This window comes from Chlorocebus sabaeus, chromosome 19, assembly GCF_047675955.1.
Source record: "Chlorocebus sabaeus isolate Y175 chromosome 19, mChlSab1.0.hap1, whole genome shotgun sequence".
Taxonomy (NCBI): Eukaryota; Metazoa; Chordata; class Mammalia; order Primates; family Cercopithecidae; genus Chlorocebus; species Chlorocebus sabaeus.
This window is the reverse complement of record NC_132922.1, coordinates 34,143,490-34,150,303: the sequence shown is the minus strand read 5'-3', so window position 1 is coordinate 34,150,303 and position 6,814 is coordinate 34,143,490. Positions and strand designations below refer to the sequence as shown.

General features: G+C 53.3%; 1 pseudogene; it reads right to left on the bottom strand.

Moving 5' to 3' along the window:
- Window positions 1-2,276: 2,276 nt before the first annotated feature.
- LOC103247793 (zinc finger protein 865 pseudogene) lies at window positions 2,277-5,733 on the bottom strand (annotated as a pseudogene).
- Between the last annotated feature and the right edge of the window lie 1,081 nt (window positions 5,734-6,814).

Below are 6,814 nucleotides of genomic sequence, written 5' to 3'. Positions count from 1 at the left end.
TGCACTTGTAGTTATACATTTTCCTTTTATAATAGTACCTCTTTGCTATGCTATGTTTCCATTATCATTTGTTTCAAGACATTTTTCTATTTTCTTTTTAACTTTTTATTGACCTACTGATTATTCAGGAGCATATTTTTAAATGTTTAATGTCCAAGTGTTTGTATAGTTTCTGAAATTCATTTTTAAATTGATTTCTAGTTTTATTCCATTGTGGTCAGAGAAAAAAATTGATGTTACTTCAATTCAAAAAATTTTTTTGAATGTTTTTAGACTTGTTACTTAACACATGGTCTATTCTTGAGAATAGCCCATGTGCTGAGGAGAAGGATGTGTATTCTGCAGCTGTTGGATGAAATTTTCTGTAAATATCTATTAGGTTCATTCATTATATAGTGCAGATTAAGTCTAATGTTTCTTTTTTGATTTTCTGTCTGGAAAGTCTATCCAGTGACTAGAGTGGGGTGTTGAAGTGTCTGGCCGTTATTGTATTGAGGTTTCTTTCTTTAACTCTTATAATATTTTCTTCATTTATCTAGGTGCTTTAGTGTTAGGTGCATATATATTTCCAATTATTATATGCTCTTGATGAAGTGATCTCTTTATTATTATATAATGACCTTCTTAATCTCTTCCTACAGTCCTCTGTTGAAATCTATTTTTGTCTGGTATAAGTATAGCTATTTCTGATCTTTTTTGGTTTCTATTGGCAGGGAGTAACTTTCTCCATCCTTCTATTTTCAGTCTAAATATATCTTTATAGGTAAGTATGGTTTTTTTCCTCAGGTAACAGATTATTGTCTTGCTTCTCTATCCACTCATCCACTATTTGTCTTTTGATTGGAGTATTTAATTTATTCACATTCAATGTTATTACTGATAAGCACTTACTCCTGCCATTTTGTTATTTGTTTTCTGATTGACTTTTGTCCTTTCATCCTTCTTTTCTTTCTTCCTGTCTTCCTTTTAGTGAAGGTGATTTCTCCTGTAATATAATCAAATTTCTTGCTTCTTACTTTTTATACATCTGTGGTATGCTTTTTGATTTGAAACTACCATAAGGCTTGAAAATAATATCTTATAACACATCATTTTAGACTGGACAATTTAACACTGATTGCATAAACAAAGAAACAAGCAAAGCAACTAATAAAAACTCTACACTTTAATTTTATTGCCATTCTTTTAAACTTTTTGTTGTTTCTCTTCAATCCCTATTTTACTGTTCATATCTTGGAAATATGTTGTAGTTATTATTTTTTTACTAGTTGTTTACTCTATTTGAGATTTTTGCACACCATAATTACCATGTTATAATATTCTGTGTTTTTCCGTGTGCTATTACTAATGAGTTTTGTACCTTTAGATGATTTCTTATTGCTCACTCACTTTTTTCTTTCAGGTTAAGAATTCCCTTTAGCATTTCTTGTAGGACATGTCAGTTGTTAATGAAATCCATCAGTTTTTGTCAGGAAAAATTCTTATTTCTTCATCAGGTTTAAAGGACATTCCACTGAATGCTATTTACATCTCTTCTCTCGCTGCTTTTAGAATCATTTCTTTATCCTTAACCATTGGGAGTTCAGTTAAGTGCCTAGAGGTGGTCTTCTTTGGGTTAAATCTGCTTGATGTTCTGTAACTTTCTTGTACTCGAACATTCATATCGAATGCTGGGGAACTGCTAAATATTATTTAACACCATTTCTTTAAATAAATGTTTAATCTCTTTTTCTACCTCCTCTTTAAGGGCAATAACTCTTAGATTTGCTATTTTGAAGCTATTGTTTTTAGATTTTGTAGGCATGCTTTAGTTTTTATTCTTTTTTGTCTTCTCTGACTTTGTATTTTCTTTTTTTTTTTTCCTCATGGTAAGATTTATTATTCTCCGCTCTATACAAACCGCGTCTGCCGCGTCTGCCACCCCGCCCCCCACCCCCCCACCCCAAAGAGCACCCAGCACCCCCTTGTGCCCTCCCAACTCTGCTTATACTCCATTGTCCAGCCAGATTTCAAAGGAGGGGGAGGGGCGGTTCAGACCCATCTCCGCCAAAACTTACTGGGGGCAGAGTGCTGCTGGGACGGGGGCGGATGAGGGTCACAAAGGAGGGTTGGACGGAGGATGGGTTCAGTGTCTGATGGGATGAGGGGAGGGCAGAGAGGTCGAGGATGGGAGTGATTCAGTCTTGAGCCTGTCGGGCGTGTGCCCTGAAGGTCGCCAGTCTGTCTGAAGTTCTGAAGGATGGGGCAACAGCGAGGAGGGGGAAAGAGTCTGATCAGTCCCGGGAGGTGGGAGTCCAGAAGGGGGCTTCTGATGGGAGTGGGATGGGAACCCCTCGGTCAGGCATCCTTTCCGGCCAAGGTGCCCACCCCTGCTCCAGGCCCCCCGAGGTTCTCGGCCTTGTGCGCTAGGCGGTGTTTCTTGAGGCCGTAGGTGTTGGCGAAGCCCTCGCCGCAGGAGGAGCAGCGGAAGGGCCGGCCGCCCTGGTGGGCAGCCAGGTGCTTACGGAAGTAGCCGGGATCCTTGAAGGCCTTGAGGCAGGTGGGGCAGCGGAGCTCGGGCCACAGCGGCTCGTGGGTGCGCTGGTGGCGCAGCACGGAGCTCAGGTAGAAGAAGCCCTTGCCGCCGTGCTCACAGTGGTAGGCGCACTCGCCCAGGTGCAGCCGCTGGTGCTCCAGCAGGTTGGAGCAGTAGCGGAAGGTCTTGCCACAGGCACTGCAGCGCTGGGGCCGGGCCACAGCGTGCAGCCACCGGTGCTATGCCAGACTGGACGACTGCACGAAGCGCTTGGCGCACACGCCGCACTTGAAGGCCCGCTCGCCAGTGTGGACCACGCGGTGCTGCCGCAGGTACCAGGAGCGCAGGAAGCCTCGGCCGCACACGCCACATCTGTACGGCTGCTGTTCCGCGTGGCAGCGCCGGTGGCGCATCAGCAGGGCCGCCTCCCAGAAGCGCTTCCCGCACACCGGGCAGCGGAAACCCTGCTTCTGCCGATGGCTGCGGCGGTGCAGGAGCAAGTCGTAGGCGCCCGTGAAGCTCTGGCCACAGAGGCCGCAGCCCAGGGTCTGTCGCACCAGGTGCACGTACTTGTGAGTCACTAAGCCCAGGAAGTGCTGGAAACTCTGGCCGCACGTGGCACAGCTGAAGCGCTCAGGGCCGGAACTGGCACCCCCGCCGGCCCCTGCCACCGCCGCCCCGCCTGCGTCCTCACCCCCAGACACCCCTGCCTGTGCCGCCACGGCCGCTCTCACCTCCGCCACCAGCCCGTTGTCCAGCACGCTGGCCGCATCCGTGCCGCTGGAGCCGTCCAGGGGCTGCGGGCCGCCAGGCGTGCTCGGGAGCAGGTGCTCCGGGGCGGCCTGGTGGACCAGCTTCTGCCACATGGGGTTCTCAATGAAGCCGAAGGTCTTGCCGCAGGCGTTGCAGCCGTATGGCTTCTCTGCCATGTGGACCTCCTTGTGGCTCATGACATGAAAGAGATCTGGGAAGTGCTCGCCGCAGTCCGAGCAGGCGTAGCTCAGCCCATCGGTGAGCCCTGCAGACGTGCCTGAGGCCCCGGGCCCACGGGCCCCGGATGCGCCCTGGGGCCAGGGCACAGGGCAGCTGGAGCCGCTGTACCTGGCGGTGGCGGGTGAGGCTCTGCGGGTAGCCGAAGATCTTGCCGCAGAGCTCGCACTTGTAGGGCCGCTCGCGCATGTGCACCACGCGGTGCTTGCTCAAGTGGAAGGATTCGCGGAAGCGCTTCCCAGACACGAGGCACTGGTGGGGCTTCTCGCTCGTGTGGATGCGCTCGTGGCGCTTCAGGGTCTCGCGGCGCCCGAAGCCACGCCCGCAGATGCCGCAGCAGAACGTCTTTCCTTGGACGCTGACGCCCGAGCCTCCTGCCCCGCTGGTCCCTGCGCCGCCCAGCAGCAGCGGGTGGGCGCCCAGGAGCGGGACTGGCACGGCACCGTACACCACCGCCGCCGCGGCTGCCGCCGCCTTCTCACTGTCGGTGGCGGGAGGGTCGGGGGCCAGGAGGTACGGGCAAGGGGGGAAGGTAGGCGGGGGCTGCGCGGCCGAGGATGCCCCGCCCTTGGGCGCTTCCGCAGCGGCAGGTGGCGGGGCGTGAGCGGCCTTGTGGCGGAGCAGGCTCTGCGGCGCTGAGTAGGACTTGCCGCAGGGGTACACGGGCCGAGGCCCCCCCGGCGCCCACCCCTGCGTGGGCCACCTGGTGCTTGAGGAGGTAGAAGGCATCGCGGAAGGCCTTCCCGCAGATGCCGCAGGGCAGGCGCAGGAGGTCAGCCGAGTGCGTCTTCACGTGACGCTTCAGGCTCTCCCTGCGGTTGAAGCTCTTGCTGCACACGGAGCAGGAGAAGGGCTTCTCGCCCGTGTGGATGATCTGGTGCTGGTGGAGGTGACTGGGCTTCTTGAAAACCTTCCAGCAGAGTGGGCAGGCGAACGGGTCGTCGCCGCCCCCGGTGGCGGGAGGGGGCACCCCAACACCAGCAGGGGCGGTGCTCCCGTCTGCGGAGGGGGCGGGCGCCGTGGGCGTGACTGGAGGGCCCGAGGACACCGTGGAGGGGGCGGTGGCGGTGGCAGCGCTGGCAGCGGGTGCTGGGAGGCCCAGCGGCGGGAGCTGGGGGCCGGGCTGGGGCGGGCCCCCCGCAGCCGGTGGCACGTCCTTGTGGCAGCGGCGGTGGCAGATGAGGCTGGACACGTGGTTGTAGGTGCGGCCGCAGACGCCGCATTCGTAGGGCCTCTCCCCTGAGTGCACCAGCATGTGCTGGACCAGGTGCGAGGATTGCTTGAAGGACTTCTGGCACACACCGCAGGGGAAGCGCTGCTCCATCAGGTACTTCAGCCTCCGGAAGTAGCCCTTGTAGTCCTTGGTGGGGTTGCAGGCCGCCGCCGCGGGGGGTCCTGGCGGGGTCTGCAAGGGGGCTGGAAGCGGCCCGGGGGCCCCCACGGGAGCGCCCAGCCCAGGAGTCACCCCTGGCCCAGATGCGGGCCCTCCTCGCTTCAGGTTCCCAAACAAGTGCTGGTGTCCCGAGAGGTCCACGATGCCCCACTGCGGAGTGGGGAAAGCAGCGTCGAAGAGGGGAGGAGGGGGCGCCCCAAAGGCGGGCGGCAGGGGCGGATCGGGCTTCTTGGCTTGGGAAGAGGAAGAGGACGAAGACGACGACGACGAGGAGGACGAGGAGGAGGAGGAGGAAGAGGAGGGCACCTCCGCCTTGGGCTTGAAGGTGGACTGGGGCGGGTAGTCCTACTGCGGGGGAGGGGGGCCGGGGACGCAGGGCAGGGCTGCCACCACCTTGGCGTGTTCCCTATACAGTTCCAGGGGCTCGAAGCGCTGGTGGTTGAGGAATTCCAGGAAGTCGAAGGCGTAGCTCTGGAAGTGTACCCCGTCCTCGCCCCCGATGCCGCTGCTCCTGCCACCCCCGGCGCCGCTGCCCGCTGGGTTCGCCTCCATCTCCGGCGGGTGGGAGATGGGAGACCCGGCGCCGGGGTCTCCGCCAGGAGGAGGCCAAGGAGGCGCCGCCGCTCCGGGGAGACCCGAGGGCCCCTGTATTTTCAAATAGTCTGACTTCAAGTTCACTAAATCTATCTTCTTCTTGATCAATTCTTTTAAGTAATTCTGATACATTCTTCAGTATGGCAATTACATTTTAGCTTCAAAATTTCTGTTTTATTCTTTTTATTTCAATCTCATTGTTAAATTTATCTGCTAGAATTTTGAATTTTTTTCTCTGTGTTATATCGCATTTGTTTGAATTACCTCAGCCAGGTTTTTAGATTTCCTGTATGAAAGGTCACATATCATTGTTTTTTCAGGATTTGTCCCTGGTGCCTTATTTAGCTTGCTTGGTGAGGTCATGTTTTCCTGGATGGTCTTGATGCTTGTAGATGTTCATCTATATCTGGGCATTGAAGTGTTCAGTCTTTATTGTAGTCTTCAGAGTCTGGGCTTGTTTGTGCCCATTATTTTTGGGAACGCTTTCCAGGTATTCAGAGAGACTTGGGTCCCAAACCCAATAACACAGTAGTTTACACAAACACGTAGAGGTACTGCCTTGGTGGCCTTGAATTAACATCAAGACAAATTTTCTTCATTTATCAAGTAGAGACTCTCGTTCTCTTCCCGTACTTTATCTCAAACCAGCAGAGTCTCTCTTTCTGTGCAGAGGAATTCGGAGCTGGAGTTGGGGTAACATAAGGACCGCTGTGGCCACCACCACTGAGACTGTGCTGGTTCACACCTGCCAAGTTCACAGAACTTGGTCTCACCCAAGGCCCACTGTAACCACTACTTGGCTACCATGTAAGTTTACTCAAAGCCTTAGGACTCTATGATTAATAGATGACAAAGTCAGCCAGGTTAGTGTCTCTGCCTACAGGGTGGCAAGTTCCATGAGTGGGTCCATAGATACTATCTGGAAGCCAGAGATTAAAGTATAGAATCTTCCAATTTTACCTGCTTTTCTATTTTACTGTAGCTAACCTGGCACTTAGGGGGTTCTGCCCAAGCACGATTTAGTTAGCTTGTGATAAACTCTGCAATGCCTGGGACTCAATCTTTGGCCCAGGGTAAGTGCACAAATGCTGACCAAGACCCTAGACCTGGACTCAGGGACTCTAAGAATCTGCTTGGTGCTCTACCTCACTGTGGCTGAGCTGGTGTATGAGGTGCAACACAGAGTTCCCTTTACTTTCCCCCCTGCTTTTCTCAAACAGAAGAAGTCTTTCGTCATAGCTACCACAGCTGGAAATGTGCTGGGTCACACCTGAAGTTAGCACTTCTCAGGCCCAGTACCCATGGTGTATTGCCTGGGTATC